Raw genomic sequence first — 27,790 nt, 5'->3', positions numbered from 1 at the left:
TAATGTATGTGACATCTCATCCATTTCAGACCAGTGGTGAGCTAGTGTGTGTACAACGTGTCCTCAGTAACAATGAGTGGGTGTGGGGCACTAATGTGAAGTGGTGGGTTTGGTGCAAAACCCAAGTGCAAATCCAAGGCAGAGGTGGCCTGGGAAAACAAAACAGATAATGGAGCCCAATCCAACTCCAGGCTTATGGTCTAAAATCAGAGCATGAAAGAGGCATCGCATGGTGTCTAAATGGCCTTTGACAATCCTTTGAACTGCTCATAAAGTTCTGCATGTGTCACTCCTTTGAGCACACTGGGGACCAACCTGGTGTTTCTCAACAAGCCACCCATGGCCAGTGTTCCTCCAGGGTCTCTCTCCCACTACTCCCTCCCTACCCCATCCGTCCCTCCCTTCTTCTCTCCCTCCTCCTTGGTCACGTGCATATATTTGAATTTGCATAAATTGAGTCTATGATGCTAGACCCTGGGAACTGGACTATAAGGTCCAGAAATACTCAGAAAAGTGTAAGAAACAGTTCATGAACAGTAGGCCTGCAAAACATGGTTAGGAAGATGGATTGAGTGTTTGACTTGATGTGGCAGAACAAAGAGGGATGGCAGTGTCCTCACCCACAGCCCCACACTGACTGAGCAACAAGGATGTGGAGAGTACAGAGACTGGAGGCAGCGTGTAGGGACCGTGCACACTCTCCTGGGACCGCTGTCCCTTGTCTCTGCAATTGTACACTATTTGCAGGATTTCCTGACTTATATTTTTATCAGACGGAGTATTGCAAAGGTTTACTACAATTTAAGATTCTTATTTACAATTCTCATTGACACACTCAAACTGAGTAACCCACTGAAAAACAAAAAGCAGTTCTAAGACATACCATCTGAGAATGCCAATAGTTTGCTATGTAGATGTTCTGGAGTTAAATTATAATAGGATTTAATAATAATAATAGCATAAAATGTTAGAAATAAAAAAGATGATAAATCTACCATTCTAATGTAGCTCTTTTTATTAATACATATTCCCCTTCCTTCCTTCCTTCCTTCCTTCCTTCCTTCCTTCCTTCCTTCCTTCCTTCCTTCTTCCCTCCCTCCCTTCCTCCCTCCCTTCCTTCCCATATTTATTGTGTCTACTCTTCCTAGGTACTTTTTTAGGCCCTAGAGATACAGCATCACAAAACCAAGATTGCTGCCCTCCTGGAGCTTACAGATGTTAAACAACAGACATAAAAATAAGTCAATTAAATAGTGTATTAGAAGCTTTACATTTTATTGGACAGAAAACCCCATCACCCAGGGTAATATGGTGTGCGATTGCCTGGGGGAAGGGGCAGGTAATGGCATTAAGGAGAATGATCAGGGCCTGTGAGGCAAGCCTTCAAGGAGGGGAGGGAAGTCACTGCACGAATGTATGTAGGAAGAGCAGAGAGTACCACAACCACTAAAGTCTTGAGGTAGGAGCTTGCCTGGAAAGTTCAGGAATGGCAAAGTGGCCTGTGTAGCTGGAACAAAATGAATAAGGGGGGAGGATATCGAAAATGAGATCAGAAAGATGAGATGGGGCCCCATCATGTAGGACCTTGAGGGCTTTGCCCCTCCTCCAAGTGGAGTCGAGCTGAGAAGTTGCATGAACTGACCTACATTTTTTTTTTTTTTTTTGTTTCTACATTTGTTTATTTATTTGTTTGTTTCATCATTATGGACTCAAGGATATTTATTTTATTCTTAGGATTATATTGCAATATTATCATTTATTTGCTAAAATTGTTCCAGCTAAAGCCACTAGGTGTTTTGATTTTTGTTGTTGTTATTTTTTTTTTTTTTTCTTTATTGAAGTATAACTGCCTTACAATGGTGTGTTAGCTTAGCACTCCTGTCAAAGGCCATGTAATTAACAGTGGGATTCAGAGTTTGGGAGGGAGCATGTCTTGGAGAGTTTTGCTGATCCATTGCCTGAGAACTGTCTGGAAGAGAATATCTATGCATTTATTAAATTTCATCTAATGAACATATTGATGAATCTTTAGTATTATTGTTTGCTGCTTTAAGGGTCACATGCTTCGTCCATTTACCTTTGTAGAATCTGGTAAACTGAATGTGTTTGAGATTATGAGAATCTTTTCTGCCTAATTTATTTTATAAACTGCAAATGTAAATTATACAGCTCTCATGTGCCATTTCAGTTGAGAAGGTAACAGCGATGTTGCTGTAATTGAGACATTCTAAGTTGGGGGGCGCCTGCAGAACCACTGAACTGGAACGCCATTTCAATTTTTTAAAGATGTTTTTAGTTTTAAAAATAATTTCCAGTGTGTCATTTTTGTAATTTTAATTTCAATTTATAGCCTAAACATTGCAATGAGCTCTGGGTGGTATTTCCGCTTGCTTTGGGTCTTTGTCTGCTAATGTTTCTATTATTGCATGCATAGTGAAACAAGCACATTTAAAAAAAACAAAACAAAAACAAACTTCTGACATAAGCATTTTCTAACTGTGTCCTATTATGGAGCACCAAACACTCCAGGGAAGCTTCTTGTTGCTCTTGTTTTGGGGAGTGATGTTGTGGTGGTAGTTTTACATCTTTTCTACTTTTTTTCCATGGCAAGCAGAACAAGATATGGGTCTGTGGACCCTGACTGTGAAATGCTAGAAATGGAAGAGCTCTTAAAGATGACCTAGCCCACACCTTATATTTTCCAGATGGGGAAACTGAAGCTGAGGCTGGTCAAGTAACTTGATGAAGAACCGGTACTTACATTGCATCTTCCTGAGCTTATTAAAATGTGGATTATTATTGCACCCAATGTAGTCTGAGTCTGGCCATGTAAGGTGAGTGGTACCTAGGTTAATGGAATTCTTGTGGGGTTTTATTATGAATTTCTTATTTCTTATTATGAGTTTTATTTTTGCTGCAGTATTCTGTTGAAAGAACTGTTCTTTAGGTTGATGAGACATATAAAGCTTGAAAAAGGCAAAAGAGATGGGGTTTAAGGCAACTTTTCTCTCCCTATAGTTAGGACACTAGACAAATGATGAGGGAAATGATTTTCTCAAAGAAAAGATGCTCAGCTTTGTCTTCCTAAAGCTGAAGTGAGATGCTGTGTCTTGCTGTGCATTGTCATTCTGTAGAGATTGACCGATCCTCCCTGTTAGGAAACCACAGACTTACAATTCACCACTCACGGGAGAGTCACACCTCTCAGTAATAGACAGTAATGACTGTAATAAAATAAGGCTGCAGCTCAGAGAACAGAAAAGTATCACTGTTGGCAATGGGGGTGTAAACATGATCCAATTAATGGTCATACCAACAGGCTCAGGCAGCCATGCATAGTGGAATAAACCCAAAGTTGGGGTCCCCAAATGAGATGCAAACTCTGGTGCTGCGTGCTCCCTAGGTGTTCTTGGACAAGATGTTGGACCTCTGTTTCCTCATTTGAAAAATGAGAATTATAGTGCACACCTTACCAGGTGCAGAGTAAGAGAGAAGAGTTCAGTGTGACATCTGGTGGCATCTAAGGGACCTGCTATGGAAAGTGCTTCCTTGGCCTGACATCCCCAAGCCTCTGATAAACAGCGCAGTGAGCTCAGTGTGGGAGCTGAGAACCCTGCTCAGGCACTGACATGTCTGCGGAAATGAAGGGGTTAGAGGTCTGCTCTTTCAGCCATTATTTTTAGAAATATTGAGTTTTACCAGCCATAGATCTGGGAGTGTAGCTCTGGTGGCAGCTAAAATGGGAATTCTTGATAAATTCAGTGTCATGGTGTCTCAGGGTGAGCCTGTTCTCATTGTCCATAGTGCCCTGTTGATTAGCCTATTAGGCGTGTTCAAAGTGTCCTATGCTTTTCTTTTCTCTTCTTCCCCCCGCTCCCCTCCTCTCCCCTCCTTTCCTCTTCCCCCCTCCCTTCCCCTCCCCTCCTTTCCCCTTCCCCTCCCCTCTTCCCTGCTTCCGTCCTTTCTCCTTCCCCCTCTCCCCCTTTTCACTTCCCTTCCCTTCCCTCCCCTCCCCTGCCCTCCCCTCCCCCCGCCTTGAGGACTGAGGGAAGCACTGTAGACACACAGCCCTCAAACATCAGCCTGCTCAGGAGTTGTCTCATCTGAAGAGCATCACTTTGCCCAGGGCCGGCCACATCCAATGACTGATTACTGTATGAGCTTTAAAGGCCTGGCCTCTCACATTATCTTGGGACAACTCTGAAGAGCCATCCTGGCTTCACAGCTCCCCACAGGGTCATCTGAAGCCTTTGTTGAGAATTTCAGCTCAGCTTCCTCCTATGCCCAATCCTGCTTCCATCCTGTCCCTTGCATGGTGGCAATTCCATAAGCATTACCTGAGCAAACTACTGTGTGCTCTTTTCCACCTCAGAGACTGCTTCCCAGAGACCCTGATCCATTGTGACAATGACCATATGTGTATAAAAGTGTGTGTATATGGACGTGCATCAAGAGTGTTTTCAGTGCTGTCTCTGTCAGTCCCTGTTGAGAATGGCCACCCCCTTTCATATCCCACCTTGCTCTGTGTATTCTCTTCATCCTGCAGTTTCTCATCATTTTCCACCCTTGTCAGCATTTATGGGCCATTGAATTTTACTTTTAAATTTTTTTTGATTAAAAAATTTATTGAAGTATAGTTGATTTACAATGTTGTGTTAATTTCTGTTGTACAGCAAAATGATTCAGTTATATATATATGTATATTCTTTTTCATATTCTTTTCCATTATGGTTTATCATAATTGAATATTGACTATAGTTCAATATGAGATATTGAATATAGTTCCCTGTGCTGTACAGTAGGACCTCGTTGTTTATCCATTCTATATATAATAGTTTGCATCTGCTAATCCCAAACTCCCAGTCCGTTCCTCCCCCACCCACCCTCCCCCTTGGCAACCACAAGTCTGTTCTCTATATGTGAGTCTGTTTCTGTTTTGTAGATAAGTTCATTTGTGTCATATTTTAGACTCCACATATAAGTGATAAAATATGGTATTTGTCTCTCTCTTTTTGACTTACTTCACTTAGTATGATAACCTCTAGGTCCATCCATGTTGCTGCAAATGGCACAATTTCATTCTTATTTATGGCTGAATAGTATTCCATTGTGTGTGTGTGTGTGTGTGTATATACACACACACACACACACACACACACCACATCTTCTTTATCTATTCCTTTCTCGATGCACATTTACGTTGTTTCCATGTCTTGGCTATCGTAAATAGTGCTGCTGTGAACATAGGGGTGCATGTATCTTTCCGAATTATAGTTTTGTCTGGGTGCCCAAGAGTGGGATTGCAGGATCATATGGCAAGTCTATTTTTAGTTTTCTGAGGAACCTCCATACTGTTCTCTGTAGTGACTGCACCAATTTACATTCCCACCAACAGTGTAGGAGGGTTCCCTTTTCTTTACACCCTCTCCAGCATTGGTTATTTGTGGACTTTTTAATGATGCCATTCTGACTGGTGTGAGGTGATACCTCACTGTGGTTTTGATTTGCATTTCTCTAATAATTAGCAATGATGAGCATCTTTTCATGTGCCTATTTGACCATTGAATTTTAAATTCTATCATCTTCTTTTGGGAGTGGTCTATGTCCAGTTGCAGGGGTGGAGGGTGGGCATTGGGGCTGGTGACCAGACTGGGCATTTCAACAGCCTTTGGGTAAGAACTTTGCAATTCAGATGAACAGTTTCAAAGAATTAAATTTTTTCTTCCCATTTTCATCTTTAACCCCTCTTCAAATTGTAGAGTAGATTTCTAATGATAAAGAATTCCTTTTCAAGTATTCAAGAGCTGACCAAGTCAGAAGTGAATTTTATTTTTCAAAGAATGATCTGAATTTACATCAGTGTGTTGGATGTATTTTGCTTTGGAAGGTGGAGTTATATAGGTCCTCTTTTTCTGGCTTTCACTGTTTCTATTCTCCCCCCCTCCCCAAATTTCTAAATAAAAGGCACATATTATTTTTGTAAATGAAAAAAACAAGAGATGTTTTATTAAGAAAACCCCCTCGAGATAGCCTCATCCACCAGAGGGCAGACAACAGAAGCAAGAAGAACTACAGTCCTGCAGCCTCTGGAACAAAAACCACATTCACAGAAAGATAGACAAGATGAAAAGGCAGGGGGCTATGTACCAGATGAAGGAACAAGATAAAACCCCATAAAAACAACTAAATGAAGTGGAGATAGGCAACCTTCCAGAAGAAGAATTCAGAATAATGATAGTGAAGGTGATCCAGGACCTCGGAAAAAGAATGGAGGCAAAGATCAAGAAGAAGTAAGAAATGTTTAACAAAGACCTAGAAGAATTAAAGAACAAACAAACAGAGATGACCAATACAATAACTGAAATGAAAACTACACTAGAAGGAATCAATAGCAGAATAACTGAGGCAGAAGAACGGATAAGTGACCTGGAAGACAGAATGGTGGAATTCACTGCTGCAGAACAGAATAAAGAAAAAAGAAGGAAAAGAAATGAAGACAGCCTAAGAGACCTCTGGGACAACATTAAACGCAACAACATTCGCATTATAGGGGTCCCAGAAGGAGAAGAGAGAGAGAAAGGACCCGAGAAAATATTTGAAGAGATTATAGTCAAAAACTTCCCTAACATGGGAAAGGAAATAGCCACCCAAGTCCAGGAAGTGCAGAGAGTCCCATACAGGATAAACCCAAGGAGAAACACGCTGAGACACATAGTAATCAAATTGGCAAAAATTAAAGACAAAGAAAAATTATTGAAAGCAGCAAGGGAAAAACGACAAATAACCTACAAGGGAACTCCCATAAGGTTAACAGCTGATTTCTCAGCAGAAACTCTACAAGCCAGAAGGGAGTGGCATGATATACTTAAAGTGATGAAAGGGAAGAACGTACAACCAAGATTACTCTACCCGGCAAGGATCTCATTCAGATTTGATGGAGAAATCAAAAGCTTTACAGACAAGCAAAAGCTACGAGAATTCAGCACCACCAAACCAGCTCTACAACAAATGCTAAAGGAACTTCTCTAAGTGAGAAACACAAGAGAAGAAAAGGACCTACAAAAACAAACCCAAAACACTTAAGAAAACGGTCATAGGAACATACATATTGATAATTACCTTAAACGTGAATGGATTAATCCAACCAAAAGACACAGGCTTGCTGAACGGATACAAAAACAAGACCCATATATATGCTGTCTACAAGAGACCCACTTCAGACCTAGGGACACATACAGACTGAAAGTGAGGGGATGGAAAAAGATATTCCATGCAAATGGAAATCAAAAGAAAGCTGGAGTAGCAATACTCATATCAGACAAAATAGACTTTAAAATAAAGAATGTTACAAGAGACAAGGAAGGACACTATATAATGATCAAGGGATCAATCCAAGAAGAAGATATAACAATTATAAATGTATATGCACCCAACATAGGAACACCTCAATACATAAGGCAACTACTAGCTGCTATAAAAGAAGAAATCGACAGTAACACAATAACAGTGGGGGACTTTAACACCTCACTTACACCAATGGACAGATCATCCAAAATGAAAATAAATAAGGAAACAGAAGCTTTAAATGAAATAATAGACCAGATAGATTTAATTGATATTTATAGGACATTCCATCCCAAAACAGCAGATTACACTTTCTTCTCAAGTGCTCACAGAACATTCTCCAGGATAGATCACATCTTGGGTCACAAATCAAGCCTCTTTATAAATTTAAGAAAATTGAAATCATATCAAGCATCTTTTCTGACCACAACGCTATGAGATTAGAAATGAATTACAGGGAATAAAACATAAAAAACACAACCACATGGAGGCTAAACAATACGTTACTAAATAACCAAGAGATCACTGAAGAAATCAAAGAGGAAATAAAAAAATACCTAGAGACAAGTGACAATGAAAACACGACGATCCAAAACCTATGGGCTGCAGCAAAAGCAGTTCTAAGAGGAAAGTTTATAGCTATACAAGCCTACCTCAAGAAACAAGAAAAATCTCAAGTAAACAATCTAACCTTACACCTAAAGAAACTAGAGAAAGAAGAACAAACAAAACCCAAAGTTAGCAGAAGGAAAGAAATCATAAAGATCACAGCAGAAATAAATAGAAACAAAGAAAACAGTAGCAAAGATCAATAAAACTAAAAGCTGGTTCTTTTAGAAGATAAAATTGATAAACCATTAGCCAGACTGTTCAAGAAAAAGAGGGAGAGGACTCAAATCAATAAAATTAGAAATGAAAAAGGAGAAGTTACAACAGCACCGCAGAAATACAGAGCATCCTAAGAGACTACTAAAAGCAACTCTATGCCAGTAAAATGGACAACCTGGAAGAAATGGACAAATTCTTAGAAAGGTATAACCTTCCAAGACTGAACCAGGAAGAAATAGAAAATATGAACAGACCAATCACAAGTAATGAAATTGAAACTGTGATTAAAAATCTTCCAACAAACAAAAGTCCAGGACCAGATGGCTTCACAGGTGAATTCTATCAAACATTTAGAGAAGAGCTAACCCCCATCCTTCTCAAACTCTTCCAAAGAATTGCAGAGGAAGGAACACTCCCAAATTCATTCTATGAGGCCACCATCACCCTGATACCAAAACCAGACAAAGATACTACAAAAAAAGAAAATTACAGACCGATGTCACTGATGAATATAGATGCAAAAATCCTCAACAAAATACTAGCAAACAGAATCCAACAACACATTAAAAGGATCATACACCATGATCAAGTGGGATTTATCCCAGGGATGCAAGGATTCTTCAATATGCGCAAATCAATCAATGTGATACACCATATTAACAAACTGAAGAATAAAAACTATACAATCATCTCAATAGATGCAGAAAAAGCTTTTGACAAAATTCAACACCCATTTATGATAAAAACTCTCCAGAAAGTGGGCATAGAGGGAACCTACCTCAACATAATAAAGGCCATTCACGACCAACCCACAGCAAACATCATTCTCAATGGTGAAAAATTGAAAGCATTTCCTCTAAGATCAGGAACACGACAAGGATGTCCACTCTCACCACTATTATTCAACATAGTTTTGGAAGTCCTAGCCACAGCAATCAGAGAAGAAAAAGAAATAAAAGGAATAAAAATTGGAAAAGAAGAAGTAAAACTGTCACTGTTTGCGGATGACCTGATACTATACATAGAGAATCCTAAAGATGCCACCAGAAAACTACTAGAGCTAATCAATGAATTTGGTAAAGTTTCAGGGTACAAAATGAATGCACAGAAATCTCTTGCATTCCTATACAGTAATGATGAAAAATCTGAAAGAGAAATTAAGGAAACACTCCCATTTACCATTGCAACAAAAAGAATAAAATACCTAGGAATAAACCTACCTAGGGAGACCAAAGACCTGTATGCAGAAAACTATAAGACATTGATGAAAGAAATTAAAGATGATACCAACAGGTGGAGATATATACCATGTTTTTGGATTGGAAGAATCAATATTGTGAAAATGACTATACTACCCAAAGCAATCTACAGATTCAGTGCAATCCCTATCAAATTAGCAATGGCATTTTTTATGGAACTAGAACAAAAAATCTTAAAATTTGTATGGAGACACAAAAGACCCCGAATAGCCAAAGCAGTCTTGAGGAAAAAAAATGGAGCTGGAGGAATCAGAGTCCCTGATTCAGACTATACTACAAAGCTATAGTAATCAAGACAATATGGTACTGGCGCAAAAACAGAAACATAGATCAACAGAACAAGATAGAAAGCCCAGAGATAAACCCATGCACTTACGGTCAACTAATCTATGACAAAGGAGGCAAGGGTATACAATGGAGAAAAGACAGTCTCTTCAATAAGTGGTGCTGGGAAAACTGGACAGCTACATGTAAAAGAATGAAATTAGAACACTCGCTAACACCATACACAAAAATACACTCAAAATGGATTAGAGACCTAAATGTAAGACCGGACACTATAAAACTCTTAGAGGAAAACATAGGAAGAACACTCTTTGACATAAATCACAGCAAGATCTTTTTTGATCCACCTCCTAGAGTAATGGAAATAAAAACAAAAATAAACAAATGGGACCTAATGAAACTTCAAAGCTTTTGCACAGCAAAGGAAACCATAAACAAGACGAAAAGACAACCCTCAGAATGGGAGAAAATATTTGCAAATGTATCGACGGACAAAGGATTAATCTCCAAAATATATAAACAGCTCATGGAGCTCAATATTAAAAAAGCAAACAACCCAATCCAAAAATGGGCAGAAGACCTAAACAGACATTTCTCCAAAGAGGACCTACAGATGGCCAAGAAGCACATGAAAATCTTCTCAACATCACTAATTATTAGAGAAATGCAAATCAAAACTACAATGAGGTATCACCTCACACCAGTTAGAATGGCCATCATCAGAAAATCTACAAGCAACAAATGCTGGAGAGGGTGTGGAGAAAAAAGGGAACCCTCTTGCACTGTTGGTGGGAATGTAAATTGATACAGCCACTATGGAGAACAGTATGGAGGTGCCTTAAAAAACTAAAAATAGATTTACCATATGATCCAGCAATCCCACTACTGGGCATATACCCTGAGAAAACCATAATTCAAAAAGGCACATGCACCCCAAAGTTCATTGCAGCACTATTTACAATAGCCAGGTCATGGAAGCAACCTAAATGCCCATCGACAGACAAATGCATAAAGAAGGTGTGGCACATATATAGAATGGAATATTACTCAGCCATAAAAAGGAATGAAATTGGGTCATTTGTTGAGACATGGATGAATCTAGAGACTGTCATACGGAGTGAAGTAAGTCAGAAAGAGAAAAACAAATATCGTATATTAATGCATGTATGTGGAACCTAGAAAAATGGTACAGATGAACCGGTTTGCAGGGCAGAAATTGAGACACAGATGTAGAGAACAAACATATGGACACCAAGGGGAGAAAGCCGTGTGGGGGTGGTGGTGGTGTGATGAATTGGGCAATTGGGATTGACATGTGTACACTGATGTGTATAAAATTGATGACTAATAAGAACCTGCTGTATAAAAAAATAAATAAAATAAAATTGAAATGTTGAAAAAAAAAAGAAAACCCCCTCACTACATCCTGTGCATGTCCTTGGTCGCTGAGGTAAGAAAACCCTAAATGCTTCTGACCTCTGTGAAACGAGCACCCTGTTTGAACCTGGAGATGGGACTTGAGGGCTTTTTGGTCAAGGCAGAAAGAATCATTAGAGGATATGGCATATTTCATGCCTCAGCTCGTAATCTCAGAAAATTGACTTTTTCAGCGCAAATTACAGAAAAGAAGATATGAGCATTGCAGGCTGGGTTGGGGAATTTCATCTCCCTTTTTACAGATGTTCATTAACATAACAAAACATTAGTGAATGTTTAGCCTGTACCCTTGTTCTAAGCAAAGACTGAATAAAAATATGTCAGAAGTAAGCCAACTAGACTAGGAAGGCATTTTCATCCAGAAAAAAAAATGATGTGAAATAATGCGGTCACCAAAGAAGGGCTACCATGTTTTATTTTGTAATTATGAAAATTTGTCTCTTTTGACAAGTAAAATGAATTTAGGCACTCAGGCATGGGAAGAAAGTTGAATTGTCTGAAAATTAAATCAAAGTAAAAATGAAAAATATAAATGGGTGTTTCATATTCACCAACATGGGAGTCATCTTTTAGATCTGACATTTTGAAGCACTCCCTGAGAAATTTGATAGCTCATACTTCTGAGTAAATTATGGTCCTGAGCAGTGCGGGAATAATTGAGAATGTTTGTTGTTTTTAAATAAATGCAATAAATCTGAAATGGCATCAGTGGTCTAGAGTACAGAGAGCACCATTTTATACCCTGAGATGTGTGATGTGCTGAGATCTACATCATAGGGAGACACATATATACAGACGCAATACGTGGGACAGGACCTGGGCATACACACATGCACATTCATAAAGACAGCTGCATGGAGTTGACTAAAGAGGGGAGATGTCCAACAGACAGATCACATCTGGCTCCACCATGACCTAGAGGTGTGGCTTGAGGCAGGTCATTTCCTTTTAAAACAGGGGAATGATGATAAGACTGTGCCTTCTAGGGGTGCTGGGAAGATTAGTAAGCACTCATTCAGTTGTTGCCGTTATGGCAGGTGCAAAAACACCTTTAACCACAGTGCCTGGTGTTGAGTCAGTGAGTAGGACCTCAATGAATGGTAGTCAAATCTCCACCTGAGTACTTTTCATAATCTGTGTGTGTGTTTTACTGCATGTGCTTTGTGTATATTTGTGTACTTTGTGTGTGTGTGTGTGTAATTTGTGTGTGTGTGTTTATATGCATACATTTTGTGTATGTGTACCTTGTGTGTGTATGTATGCACTTTGTGTTCTTCGTGTGTGTGCATGTGTATATACGTGCATGGAGATAACTTGTGTGTCTGTGTGTGCTCTGTGTACTCTGTGTGTGCATTGTGCATGCGTGTTTGCACTTTGGGCATCTTTGAGGAATGAGGCGCCTTCCAGGACCAGCAGTGAACCATTCTTTGTGCCTCATGGGCCTGCAGCTCCTCTGAGGAGAACTCAAGAAATGGACCCGGTGCTTTGGCATTTAAGTGAGTGTCTGAACAGACTGCCTCAGTTCCTGTGTATCCTTAAGAACACAAGATACACACACACACACACACACACACACATATATATAATTATATATATATATGTATGTATATAATTATATATATGTATATATATATATAATTTTTTTTAAGTGTGGGTACTTTTTAGCCATAACCCAGTAAAATTTTGGGTATCTTGCATCATTTAAAAATGGACGAGCCCCAAAAATAGTGTCTTGTGGGCGACTAATGAGGTTAGGAGTCTTGAAATTTTTAATTAATTCCATAGTCAAGAGTGATTTATTCAAGGCAAAGAAACCCTTTGACCAAACTTGAGTAAGGGGATTCATGATAAGAAGTTGGCAGTATGAGCCTAAAAGGAGAAAACTAGCTGTAAGCCCTTTACATCCCTGTCTGTATCCCTCTTCCCTCCTTCCCTCCCCTTCTTTCTGGGAAAATGTGGCCTGTTGGCTTTGCACATCTGTGCCAACCATCTGACTTATCTGGTTTTGCACTTTGAGCTGGTTCTTTCTGTTTGTTTGTTTTTTTGGCACATGGGTGTCCAAATTGCCATTCCACTTGGCCTTCTCTGGCACCATTATTTCCTATTCTCATCCCTGTTTACTTCCTTCCCATCAGTTTCACTCTTCATACCCACCCCATTTATCTGGGTGTTTATTCATCTTCCCCACTGGACCCAGGCTTCTTAAGAGCAGGTGCTATATCTGTCTGGTTTATTCATCGTCAGAGCCTCCCATGGTGTCCAGAACACAGGTGTTGCTAAATAAGTGTCTGCAAAGTGAATGAATGGATGAACAGCAGCCTCAGACCTACACCCTAGCTAACTCTTGTGACCATCTCTCATTTTTACCCAGCCAGCATTCCTAGTGCCTTTTTCTAGCTAGTCCCTCCATTTTCCTTTGGCTCCAGGCCCAGCTAATCAGCATATTTTACCCTCTAACCACAGAAAACAGAGTTGGGCTTGAGACCCAAACTGATCCAATGGGACTTAATTCTAACTTTTACTGGAACTATTAGAAACAGGGTGGCTAGCCTGTCCAGCATCTGCTTTGCTGTGCAAGAATGAAGTCAACACAGAGGAAAGCATACACAAAAGGTAGAGTGAAACCAAGTCCTGTTGAAGTTGTTTCAGTCCCTGGATCCAGCCTTACCTGAAGCAGTATGCCTCTGTACTTTTCAGTTGCAAGAGGCAAAACATTCTTCCCTCTTCTCTCTCAGCTTTTTCTTTTTAGTAGGCCCAGCAGATTTGGGACCCTTATTCTAAATCTCAACCTTTCCCATCTTGAATTCACTTTATGGAAAGGCAAGCACTCCCTGGGGCAGGCAGCTGAGAACAAAGTTTTCCTTGGGATGAGCTGGGGTCCAGCCCAAGTCTCTTAGGGTCTTAAGGGCACCCTGTGTGCCAAGTGCCTACTACAAAGAACTGGTGGGGTGAGGTTTATTTTGCTCAAATAATATTACTAAGAAAGTTGTAAAAAATAAGTTTGAGTTGTGCTTATGTTACTTTCAGCCCAAGCATCTTAGCTGCAAATGCCTTCCAGGAACAAGTTAACTCAGAGCTAACTAAGTTGGTCATGATGTATGCCAATTTTTTTGTGAGGCATCCACCCTGGCCCTGGCAGTTGCGGTCAGAGGGTCAGCATCATGTGGCCTATTCCATGCTTGGCAGAAACATGCAGAAGTTTCTTTCAGGAGGTGTGGGATCAAGGAACATAAAGGGCAGCAGAAACAACAGGCTTTTCTAGGACAACTGACGGCATTAATTTATGAGACTGTGTGGAAGGCTGAGCTGGAGGTGCAGGAAGGAGTGGTAAAGTCTGTGGATGCATAAAAAGGGTTTTGGTTGAGCTTTCCAGGGAGTCCTGGGAGTACCCCTGAGCCTTCCTGGGTGTGGAGGCAGGAAAGTGGGAACTGATGGCTGAACTTTCCTCTAACCTCTTGCAGGATAAAATGGAGGTTGTGCATCTTCACACAGCAAAAGACTAGGGCATCTTTTCCTTGTTAAGTCCTGTTTCCTTCTTGGTGTTTCCACGTCTTTGGTGCATTTGACAGTTTCCCCTGTGTAACTGCTTGCTTGGGCTCCATACACAGACAGCTCAGCAGAACTAACACCCCACCGAGGTCCCAATCTTCCCCTTTCCAATCTTACTTATGGAGAAGGACAGTCTCCCTGCGGCACGTGGCTGAGACCTGGGCCTCCCTGGGGTGGGGCCGAGCCCAAGGGTCTGAGGACCCTCAGCAGAGAGGGTCTAGTGGGGAGCACTGTGGGTAGGGTGGTGTGGGGAGAGGTCCCTGGCAGGTCCAGGTCTCGACAGGCGCAGTCATTGGAGCTTTTGCCCGAGAGAAGGGACTCCTGTGCCAAGGGATCTGAGTACAGGGCTGGCTGGGAGGGACCTCAGCCGACCTGGGGCCCCACTGCCCTTCTAGAGGAGAGCAGAAGGAGGGGACCACCAAACTGTGACAACTGGTAGCCCACGTGGAAGCCTCGCCCTGCCTCCTCCTACCCCCACTCACTGTGCAGCTGGGGGCATGTACCCTAATGTCTCTTTGACTCAGTTTCCTTCTCAGTAAAGTGGGGGTGAGGAGACTTGCCTGGCAGACCTGCTGTAGTTATTAGAAAAAGCATGTGAAGTGTCATATGGGGTTCCTGGCAGATGTGATGGGCTTGGTCAAGGCCGTTGCTCCTCTGGTTTCTCTCCCTACATGTTTTACTTCAGATGTGCGTACTTGGACCCAACAGTGCCCAGGAAGACCGTCTTTGTCAGCGCTGATTTCCAAGCACTAATGGCAGTTGCTCAGTATTTGAGTTCCTTCCTTTATGGGCTCAGTGAATTTCTATTGAACATGTGCTCTGAGCTATGATCTACGTCAGGGATGAGGCAGATGTTGTCCCTACTCTCATGCTTTGTGTGTTTAGCCAATACCAGGAGCTGCCCCCTGCTTATCCCTGCCATGGGCCATGCCCTCTTTTTCCTCTGAGGCACACTGTGAAATAGGTGTTATTATCCCTGCTTTACAGAAAGACAGCTGTGACTTAGGATGATGTGAGCTCTTGGATAGATGAAGGTATAAAACAGAATGGACTCGGGGGTAAGAGAGGGCTTCAGGACTCCTGCCGGTCAACAGAATCTGGGCTGGGGGCTCTCCTGTAGGCCAGAGCAGGCCTGAACTTCCCATATGGAGGAGAGGGGCTAGGTATGGCTCAGTGAGGTGACTGACATCTCTTTTCCAATTCTAGGGTATGTGTGTGTGTGTTTGTGTGTAAGAGAGACAGAGAAAAAGAGAGAGAGAGAGAGAGACAGATGGACACATGCAGAGACTGCAGGGTTTGTACCCTGACTGCTACTTAGTACCTGAGACTTTAGATAATTGACTTACGGCTTCCTAAGCCTCAGTTTCCCCATCTGAAAAATGAGGATAATGGTTTGACTGCCGTCAAAACTAAATGCAGTGGGGCCTGTGACGTGCTTAGCACAGGACCTGGCACAGGGCACGTGCTGCACAAGTGCTAGCCCTGCCCAAGGCCACTGGGAGTGGGGCAGTGTGAGTCCCATCTCACAGCTGGGGAAACAGAGGCTCAGAGGGCTTTGATAGTTACTGCTCTTCTGGGGGGTCTCACAGCTGCTGGAGGTACACCAGAATCCAGAGCCTTCTCATCTGACTCCAAAGCCCTCTCTGTGACAGATTATTGATTTTTCTTCTCTTTTAATAACACTGGCTTCTCGTACACTGTGGCCCAAGAGTTTGCAAGTTAGGGAGTCAGCTGCAGCATGCTGGACTGTTCCTGGGCACTGTCGCTATTGTCTTGGGTTTGGGGGAAGGTCTTTCAGACTAACAGTAATGTCCCCTTCTCCTTCGGATCCTGAGGAGCAGCACTGTCATACACAAAGTGACACTTCTGTTTTATAAAAACTTGTTTTAAAATTAAACTAACAAAATCTGCATGTGGTTAAAAAAAAAGCAGAACAAGAGGGTACAAGTCAAAAGGGAGTGTCTCTTCAAGTTCAGATTCTTAGGCTCCTCTTCCAGGGACAACCACGGTGTGACAGTTTCATGTTTTTAAAATTTCCAAATTTTCTACCCATTTGCAAGTATTTGTATGTTTGGGTGTGTCCGCATGTATGTCTACATATCCCTCATTAATACCAATGGGTGCTTACTATCCACACACACACACACACACACACGCTCACTATGCCCTTTTGTGCCTCTCAATAACTTAGAGAATATTCTATACCGCCTCTGTTAGATCTAGCTCATTCTTTATTTATCTCATTAGGTGAATTAGGTCTAGGCTAACTGGATTTCTTCTAAGGTAGGCGGTATAAGTCTTGCCTTTTAGACCAGGAGTTGGCAAACATTTCTTAAAGGGCCAGATAGTAATTATTTTAGGCTTTGTGGGTCAGATGGTCTCTCTCAGAACTACTCAGCTCTGCCCTTATAGTGCAAAAAGTAGCCAGAGACCATATGTAAATGAATCAGCCTGTCTATATTTGAATACAATTTTATTTACAAAAACAGTCAATGTTCTGTATTTGTCCTGTGGGCTACAGTTTTCAAAACCTTGTTCTACACCTTGCATGAGTAGTTGTCTGGAGAAAGGATCAACACCTCAATTTGCAGGTTCCAAATGGCCTAATTATTATATATCTGAAACCTTTCAGCTGTAGGCATTAAGATATGCAAAGTAGCTGAAGAAATAGATAAATACTCATTTATGCAGGTGTTTGGACATTCAACATTTTAGACCTTAGGATCATGTCAACTGGAGAGTGAATGAGGCTGGATGTTCTAAAGTTTCCCCATGTGTGTGTATAACTTACCCTCTTAAATGTTAATATAATATCTTCTTACCCTAATACACATTAACTAACCGAATCTGCCCTGCTCTGGCCACCTTCATGGCATGGACACGGCTAAAACCATAGGCCCCGAGGGAGGCACGTCTTAGCCCCACAAGGGAGTGAGCATTGTTGGCCAAAGCCTAAAGCAAGCACTCTTGGTGTTCTGGGGTGAGGGTGGCAGAGAGTGTGGAGGAGAATGGAGGATTCGGAGGAGGCAGAGGCAGGCTCTGAGCAGAGAATGGCAGCCTGGGCAGGAGCCAAGTGGGGCCTTGGGGTTCCCAGGAGAAATCTTAGAAGGAGATTTTGAGTTACATGTGTCACGGACACATATGATTTTAATAAAAGCGCTGAGTCATTCGTCTGCTTTGGTCTATGGTACTCCTGTGCCTCCAACAGTGCCTGGAACATAATAGGGTTCAGTTAATGTTTGTTGGATGAATGAGTGAATGGAGGTAATGAGTACCACAAAATGACTTTTTACAGTCAGTGTGACAATTATCTATTTGCATATCAAGTCTTGTGAACAGTGCCTGGCACATAACAAGTACACACAGTGTGGTGGCTATTAATGTTATCAGCTATTGTCCCAGTGGATTTCAAATGCAAATAATGATGATAATAGCGACATGTTTGTTGATGAGTTATACTATGCAAGTTCCAGTTTTAAATACTTTAAATGAATTTCTTCATTTAATTTGTATAATAAATTAAACTATGTACTACCAGTATTCCATTTCACAGAAGAGAAAACTGAGTTAGAGAAACATTAACTAACTTATGTCAAGCTATATAGCTAGATGTGAAGCAAAAGTATACCTCTGGTGTTGTGTTTGGAGCAGTGGTTCTCTTAACTCCAATGAGCATCAGACTCCCCTGGAGGGCATATTAAAACACAGATTGCTGGGCCCCACCCAGCAATCTTGGTTCAGTGGGTCTGAGGACAGGCCTAAGAATTTGCATTTCTAACAAATTCCCCTTTGATGCCCAGGGGCCCCACTTGATAACTGCTGGCTTAGAGAATTTTGTGACTATCAAAAAAAAAAAAAAAGGTGATCCCAGTGAAGGCCGATTTAGTTAATTTCTGGCTGTTCTTAGGCCCCAAAAGGACCTTTTCAGTCCTGTAGTGGTGCTGCCCATTCTTTTCTCTCACTCCTGTCCCCCATCTCTAGTGCTGTGGCCAATTCAGCCAGCGTGGTCACGAACTGAACCTCGAGGTAAAGACACAGAGTGCTTGCAGAAGTGATGTGTTGAGTTCAAGGTCCAGGCTCCATCTCAGAAATGATGCCCAAAGTTTTTCTGCCGGCGCATAGAGTGTGCTTTGGTTCTGCCTGAAACACAAACACAACTCTTCTCTGATTTTAGCGTCTTACCCCTCACAAATGCTAAATTACCCCGTAAACAAAATACATCTGGTGTTTGACTCATGGAAAATATTTCTCTACGGTTGAAAGGAAGTGTGTGGACAGTCTGACTCCATTAATTTCCACTGGAGTGACTCCGAACCATCTGTTCAGGCTCTGCTGCAAGGGGAGGGGTGGGGGCTGGCCACTCGGCAGGTGGCCTGGGAAGTGCAACATGGGCTCCACGGGTCTGTGGGTAGGAGTCTTGGTCACTGGTGTCCCTGACAGGCCGGGGAAGGCTTCCTGACATTGCTTTGTGTACTCAGGAGTTTTCTAAGACCCCTCAGACACATGGAGCACTCCGGTCCTGGTGGAGACAGCCTGGACCAAGTGCCTTCTTCTCCCTAGTTGGGGGTTTGCTGGGTGGGCTGCTGTGGCCAGGATCCCTGTGATGTCTGTGTGGCCCAGTACACTGGTCACTTCCTGGTCCCTCCAAGCAGCTCTTCTAGGGCAGTTCTGGGCTCTCCCTTCAAGGCTTGCAGGAAGTGAGAAGGGCTCCCTCTGGGGGCCTCTGGGACCCAGCTATCTGCAGAGAGCAAGACCTTGGGGCAGGTGCAGCAGGCTTTGCTACAGGGGCCACTAGGGGCAGCCTGGGCTTCGAAGTGGCACAGACTTGGGTTCAGTCCTGACTTCTTCTCGCCATGGTCACATGTCCTTTGCCAGGTTGTTGTTAACCTCTCTGACCTCTGTATCATTATCTTTAAAGTAAAGATTTTTTTTTTACATCCAAGGTGACAGTTATCTGGTTGTATATCAAGTCACTTGAAGAGTGCCTGGCATGTAGAAGGTGCTAGAAGGATGATGGCTGTTAATATTATAAGTTATGAATTCCATGTTGCCCCACAATGACTGCCCCTCTCCCCCACCTCCAGTGTGCACACCTAGTATAATCCCCTCCCCTTGGGTGAGGGCAGGACCCGTGAATATGTTGGGCTATGACTTTGAGTTAATCCAGAATGAGATTATCTAGCTGGGCCTGAGTTAACTGGTGAGTTTTTAAATGGGACTGAACCCTTCCTGAGCCCAAAGAGGTTGGAAATGTGAGAGGATCAATGGAGGGGGCCGTGTGGCAAGGGCCTGAGAGCAACTGCTAGTTGCCAAGAGTGGTCCACAACCAATAGCCAGCAAGGCTATGGAGACCTCAGTCCTACATCCACTAGGAAATGAATTCTGCTTCCAACCTGAGGCAGCTCGGAAGAAATCTTTTCCCAGTCAAACCACCAGATGAGAACACAGCGTAGCTGACATCTTGATTTCAGTTGTGTGAGACCCTGAGCAGAGGACACAGTTAAAACCTGCTCGACTTGTAACCCATGGAAACTATGAGATAAAAAATGTGCACTGTTTTAAGCCACTAAATTTGTAGTAATAAAAATAGCAATAGAAAATTGGTGTAGAGATAATAACACCTACCTCAGTGAAAGATTATGAGAAATAAATGTGATAATTTGCATAGAGCATACAAGACAGTTACATAGTAGGCACCTAATATAGTTGCCCTGGGTTTCTCATCTCCCCAGCTAAGTAGTACAGCTCTTCCTCCCCCATCAGAAACGTATTCTTGCCTCAAACCCCTAGCTGGGATCCTGCTGACCTCCTGCTCATCCTCTTCTTGAGGGTTGGCTCGTGTCTTACCACGGCTGGGTCTTGATGCCTACCACTGCCCATGTGACGCCTAAATATTGACCACTGTCTGGAATGCTTTTTTCACTCTATGTTTTTGCTAAAAGCATTTTTCCATCCATTCTTACAAGGCTGGCTCATCCTTCTAGTCTCAGCTCAAGTGTCACCACCTCTGAGAAGGTGACACTTAGGTAACAACTTAGGTGAGCTCTTCTTCGCTCACCAGTCTCTGAGTCCCTGTTCATTTCCTTCACAGCACTTTCACAGTCTGTAACTAAAGTTCTGTTTCGTTGTTTAGTTTGTGCACTTCCCCCTAGTAGCCTCTTGGGCCCATGAGACCAGATGCCATGTTGGTTTTATTTACTGCTGGTCCCAGTGCCAGCTTGGTGCAAAGCACGAGCAGGAGCTTATTCCACATGTGTGCACAATGCCCAAGTGTGCATGCGTGGATCCATGAGGGTACCACCACACCCAGCCCATGCTGACCCCCAGCCCTTCTCTGTTTGCCTGAGATTTCTGTCCTCACTGCTCTGGGCACACCAGCTGATTATGAGAAAACTTCTTGTGGGATTGCCCCATATTCAGGCAGCTGGCATTCCTTATCCTCATTGCAGAGAGGGTTCTTGACCCCCGTTCCTCTCCAAGCCACTCCCTTCTCTGTATAGCTGAGCCCTGTTCCCCAGACTTGCACCACTCCTCTCCCCAAATACCATGTTTTAGCCTAAATACAATCAGATGCTTATGTGCATTTCATGAATATATGAGTCTAGAGTGAATCCTGGGTTCTCTGTGTGATGAAGAAGAACAAATATAGGCTTTGCTGAGATACAGACAAGCTGTTCAAATCTAAGCTCTGCCATTGACCAGCTTTCTGACATCGGCAGTAAGTCATTTTCCTGAGCCTCGGTTTCCTCATCTGTAAAATGGGATAATTATATCCACATGAAAGGGTGGTTGTGAGGGTGATATGAAATATATACACAGCATGTAGCCCAGGGCTGGAAGTTGGAAGATGTTCCAAGCATAATTACTCTTCCCCCCAACTTCCCCTTTCCAACTCTAAAAGTGGAAACCTTCTATAGCAAGAAAAGACCAAATTCAGTGTAGTGTGAGTGACAGATGAAGAAAGAAAACTGTTGGTAGGACCAGGTTGTAAAGATCCCGGTCAACGTCCTGGGAGTTCTGGTTAGTGGGACAGGTCTGGTCCACACTTCTTTGCATTTCCTCAGGCAGGATTCTCCTTCCTGTGGAGCACGTTATCACCAATGGGACCATTTCTGTTTTCATCCAAAGCTCCTGATTAGAGGCTCATGAATATTCAAATACTTGTCTCCCCTTATTTGCCTGACTATTAGCATTCTGTCTCTAGGCTTGTTTTGTGGTTTTTCTCTATTGCACATTTGTTCAGTGATTCACGCTTCATCGTCTGATGTGAGCAGTTTTGAGACGATCCCAGCTATTCCCAGTTCTCAGAAAGGCTGGGTTTCCTCTCTGCCCCGGCTGCCACCTTTCCCTTGCTCTTTCTGGTCCCAAAGATGGGTGGGTGGTGGAACAGCCTGCAGAGTGCCACTTTGGGAACTCACTTCTGTGTTTTGAAAATTCATATTAATAACAATAATTCAGTACATATGTCTATCGCTTCAAATTTTACAAAAAGATTTCATATCATCCTGTTTACATTCTAGCTTTCTGCACATGCAAAATGCTGACATTCTTTTCTGAGTGGGGCCATGTCTCTTTTCCTTCTGAATATTTAACAATAAGATTTGAACAAAACAGAATCTGTTTTAAAGCCCAGCTGTATAATGATTTCTCACAATGGCACAGCATAGAAGGGGTTTTGTCCTTCTGTTTTCCTATGCTGGTTGGAGCTTTGTTTGAAGTATGTTCAGCTTTGTAGGAGATGCAGAGTGTATTAGTTTACTTTTGCTGCTGCAACACATTATCACAGACTTAGGAAAGCACAAATTTATTCTCTTACTATTCTGGACGTCAGAAGTCTGAAATGGGTCGGAAGGATTGTGTTCCTTCTGGAGATTCTGGAGGAAACTTCTTTTCCTTGTCTTTTCAGCTTCTAAAGGCTACTTGCATTCCTCAGCTCATTGCCCCTTTCTCCATCTTCAAAGCTAGCAGTGTAGCATCTTCATATCTCTCCCTGACTTGTTTCTTTTTTTTTTTTTTTGTAACATCTTTATTGGAGTATAATTGCTTTACAATGGTGTGTTAGTTTCTGCTGTATAACAAAGTGAATCAGCTATACATAAACATATATCCGCATATCTCTTCCCTCTTGCATGTCCCTCCCACCCTCCCTATCCCACCCCTCTAGGTGGACACAAAGCACCGAGCTGATCTCCCTGTGCTATGCAGCTGCTTCCCACTAGCTATCTATTTTACATTTGATAGTGTTTATATGTCCGTGCCACTCTCTCACTTCGTCCCAGCTTACCCTTCCCCCTCCCCATGTCCTCATGACTTCAGTTTCTTTAATCTCATTTACTTCTCTGACATTGACCCTCCTGCCTCCCTCTTAAAAAGACCTTGTGATGACATTGGGCCCACTTGGATAATCCAGGGTAATCTCCTCATCTCAAGATCCTTAATTTAATAATCTGCAAAGTCCCCTTTGCCATGTAAGATAACATGATCACAGGAGGTTAGGACCTGAATATCTTGGGTGGGCATTGTACCTGCCACACCATCTTTCTGGTTTAATAAGAAAACTCAGATTGCTTGGGACTGACGCTTGCTTGCTTGTCTGGGATGTGGATCCTCTAGCTTCTTTTCTTCCTCTCTGCAGGGTGGACTCCTAATAGCTGCCATGAGTTTCTCAGCTGCAGGACCACAGTGTCTCCAATGAGTACATGGAAGGCTTGGTAGGTTTGACAAAAATATCCAACTTCCTAGCCAGATCTGTGTATGCCCACAGCATCTTCCTTAAATGCAGTACCCAATTTTATCCCCACAATCACCTCTGAAACAGGAATTATCACCTTCAATTGAAGCTGAAGTATAGAGAAGTTAAATAATGTGCTGCCTATTTCTTGTGTAATATGGTGCCAGATGGGCCTGGATTCAAATTCAGATCTGACCTTGTGACTTGGTACATGTTATTTCACCTCGCTATCTGTAAGTACCCATTTCATAATTGTGAGCATTAAATGAGGTATGGTTTGTAAAGTGCTTAGTATAGGGTCTAGATCAACACATGTTAACTGTTTGACAGTTTGTCATACAGTTGTCGTACAATAATTTGTCATAATTATTGTTACCATTAGGATTATCATCATTTCTGAGAAATGCATTGTCTGTGCTTGCTGGAAGCACTATTGAAATTTCTGTTATTATTGCTCTTGGGGCATGCACAGAGGTGATTTTCTAAGATTTTTTGGACCCTGGAAAGTCTACATAGATTGGGCATGTCCTATATAACATGTACAGGGCAAAGGGCCTTGGGCACACTATCACATTTGATCCCCAGGAGGTAAGTACAACTATTGCCTCATTTTACATACAAAGAAAACAAGGCTGGGGGAAGTGAAGTGATTTATCTATCATATTACTGATGTTAACCAGTGGAATTATAACCCCTGGGTCTGCCAGAGCCTGGACACCTAATCCTGGGCCCTCTGTGCTTTGCTGAGTCAGTCCCTGGTAGACATCCTAGGCTGTGCAGTCCTCCTGCATCTCTGATGGTTAACACACCCTGCAGCCTGGAGGCCTTGAAAGAGCCTGGGAAAAGCTGAGAGCCAGCTGTCAATTAGAGCTCATTAGGATGGCACTGTCTCAGGCAGAAATGAGTACTTCTGACTTAGTCCCCATCTCACTGGGCTCCTGTCCCACGAAGCAGTGGGAGCAATCGGTCCCCTGGGGCATTTCTTCACACCTGCCCAGAGCTATTTTCTTATACACGTCCTTCTCGATCACCATAAAAGTCAACATTTACATCAAGACTGATATTAATGCCGAAACAGAGGGAGAAACTGGGGGAGTTTTATTTAGAACAGAAAATGTCCAATTTCCAAAGATCTGGCTTGAGTGCAAATAAGTGTTGACTTCAGTCCTTCTGGGAGCTACTGCTGTGCATACCAACAGGGTCCCAGAGCTGCACCGAGACAACCAGGCTTCTAATGGAGTGTTTGTCAACAGGAGGATCTATGTGGTGCTGGTGGAGTTCTTGAATAATGTGTAAAATCCACACGTTAAGGTTGATTAAAATCCTAAGCGCATTATCCAACTAGAGCAAAAGGCTCTTGAGTCTCTGGTCGTTGAAAGTCATTGATCTTCAAGGACTTTTATCCTCATGCTGTGCTCCAAGACAGTGAATTCCAGGACCATTCTATCCACAAGGAGACCAGCATGAACAAAGGAACTCATACAGACATCTCCATGTCAAGTCATAGAGGGTGGGAATATTGCGTCATATATTTGATCCTCATAGAGCTAGCAAGGAAGAAAAAAAATTCAGAATTTGTCTCTTTTGCTACTTATTCCCAGACAGAAAGCTAAAAGGAAGGAAGGAGTGAGAATCCAGTTACTAGGGTATCAAGAACAATGGTTGGTGCTTCATCATCTGCCACGTGTTTGATTATCCAGATTTCTTATATCATCAGGACATTAGGGAAGCTTTGACCTCTGATATGACCTGTGGGAAACAGACCTATGAACCTGGATTTCCTTAAAGAGGCTTGATGGTACACGAAGCAGGTCCCATCAGGAAACCACTCACCAGAAGGCCCTGATGAAAGCAGATACCAGGATATCCAGACTCTGGAGAGGAAACTTGGTCCTGCCCAGGACACTATGTCTGTCCTATGCCTGTCCTATCACTGTGTTTCAGAAGCTTAAAATAACTCATTGGTTTCGCACGTTCACAGATGGAGAGGAATTTTGCTCCAGGATGTATCATACCCCAATACCTGATTTAGATGAGATTTTGGACTTAGAGTTGATTCCAGAGTGGGTTAAGAATTTGGGGGCTGCTGGGATGGGGTGAATGTATTTTGCATGTAAGAAGGACATGAATTTGGGGGACCAGAGGGTAGAGTGTTATGGGTTAAATTGTGTCCTCCCTACATTTACAGGTTGAAATCCTAGACCCCAATACCTCAGAAAATGACTTTATTTGGAGATAGGATCTTCCCAGAGGTAATCAAATTAAAGTGAGGTCATAGGGTGGATCCTAATCTGATATGACTGGTGTTGTTATGAAAAGGGGAAATTTGATTACAGAAAAAATGTACATAGGGAGAATGCCATGCAAAGATAAATGTAGATATTGGAGTTATGCTCCTATAAGCCAAGAAATGTCAAATATTGCCAGGAAACCAGAAGCTAGGAGAAAGACTTGGAACAGATCCTTCCTCACAGCCCTCAAAAGAAACCAAACCTGCCAACACCTTGATCTTGGACTTCTGGCCTCCAGAACTGTGAGACAGTATATTTCTGCTGTTTAAGCCACTCAGTTTGTGGTACTTCGTTTCAGCAGCCCTAGCAAATTTTGGTATGTTATTGAGGCATTACTTTGTTCAAATAAGATTTGATGAGAAGTCCATTATATAAAGTAGACAAAAGCTCTGGGTGAAGTAGAGTTTGACAGCCTGGAGAATCTCAGTGAGAATCTCTGTCTGTGTGTTTCTCTCTAAATAAATCCACTTCTTACCTATCACTTTGTCTCTCACTGAATTCTTTCTGCGATGACACATCAAGAACCTGAGCTTCATTAAGTCCTGAAACCAGGTGTGTGATCTCAGTTGGAAGACTATGGGTTTTGGCCGGGTTCAAGTCCCGGCTGTGTGGGTTCAGGTCCCATCAGGGTTTTGGCCAGGATTGAGTCCCGGCATGTGGGTTCAAGTCCCAATCTGAGGTGCACTGTTTCACTACTATATTGTATGCTTGATATTTGCTATGAGAGTAGATCTTAAGTGTCCTTACCACACACGCACACACACACACACACACACACACACACACACACACAAGAACAAAAAGAAAATAATTATGTGAAGTGGTGGATATGTTAATTAGCTTGATTGTAATGATTATTTCACAATGTATACATACATTAAAACTTCAAGTTTTATACTTTAAAATATATAATTTATATTTGTCAATTATACCTAAATAAATTAAAAAAGAAGAAAGAGAGATGGGGCTGGTGAAATGAGCATTTGGGGCGAAGCATCAGGTAGGAAGGCAGGGAGCAGAGCTAGATGCAGGAGGCTATTGCAGTACCATGGGGAGAGTCACCAGACCAGAACAGAAGGAAGACAATGAGAGGGGTAGGTGGCTTGAAGGAGAGAGAGGTTTTAAGGACATACAGGGGCCTGGGGGCTAGGGGCTGAAGAAAATGAAAGTATTTTGGGGAAAAAACCAGCAAAGTTAGGAGATACGGCTGTAGGGACAGCAAAATGTTGAATTTATTCTGAGGTGTGTTGAGTTTGAGGCTACTGAGGAACATCTAGAAGGAGATGCAAAAAGGTAATAAGTCACTTTCAGTATCATGTGGTAGAAACCCATTACAAATAACTTAGGTTTAAAGAAGCATATATTGGTTCATATAACTGAAAAGGATTAGGTGCTACCTTTAGGCGTGATTGGATCCAGGGGTTCAATAAAGATGCCAGGGGTCCAATCCTCTCCATCTCCTGAGCAGACAAACATCATGACCTCCAGAAGCCCCAAACTTACGTCTTACCACCTTAGCAACTTGGAGGTGGGAGTGGGAGAAAGAGAGAGAATGATCTGGTGGTTTCCAGACTCCCAGACTTCTGGCAGTCAGTATCCCCCACTGAGGTAGGGGAGGTTGGGTTCTCCGTGCTGACAGCCTTTCCAGAATCACATAGAGTGATAGGTTAGCACTTCATTGTCCACTAGGTTGGTGTTTATCATTCATTCTGCAAGAAGCACATCCTAGAAAGGGGATATTTCAGAAGGTAGGGTCAGAGGAGAAGTTGTGAGTTTATGACTCTTTTTAAAAGAACACCCTCTGGCTGTTTCTTAAATTCCTTCTTGACTTCCCTGTGAGTCTCTAGGTCATAGGTGCTGCTTGGGAATAATGAATGCACTTAAGAAGAAGCGCTTATGCCATTAGCACAGGTAACTGAGAGTCAATGTATAGGAAAAGGCAGCAGCCCTTTTGTAGTTTTATTGCTTGTTTTGTTCACAGTTACCTGCAATATGGCAGAGCTGCAGCAGGGGGAGAAACGCCTCCCAAAACACAACTGCTCAATGCCAAAAGCAGTCTTTGCATT

Source organism: Eschrichtius robustus, chromosome 19 (genome assembly GCF_028021215.1).
Source record: "Eschrichtius robustus isolate mEscRob2 chromosome 19, mEscRob2.pri, whole genome shotgun sequence".
Taxonomy (NCBI): domain Eukaryota; kingdom Metazoa; phylum Chordata; class Mammalia; order Artiodactyla; family Eschrichtiidae; genus Eschrichtius; species Eschrichtius robustus.
Note: the sequence above shows the minus strand (reverse complement) of the source record.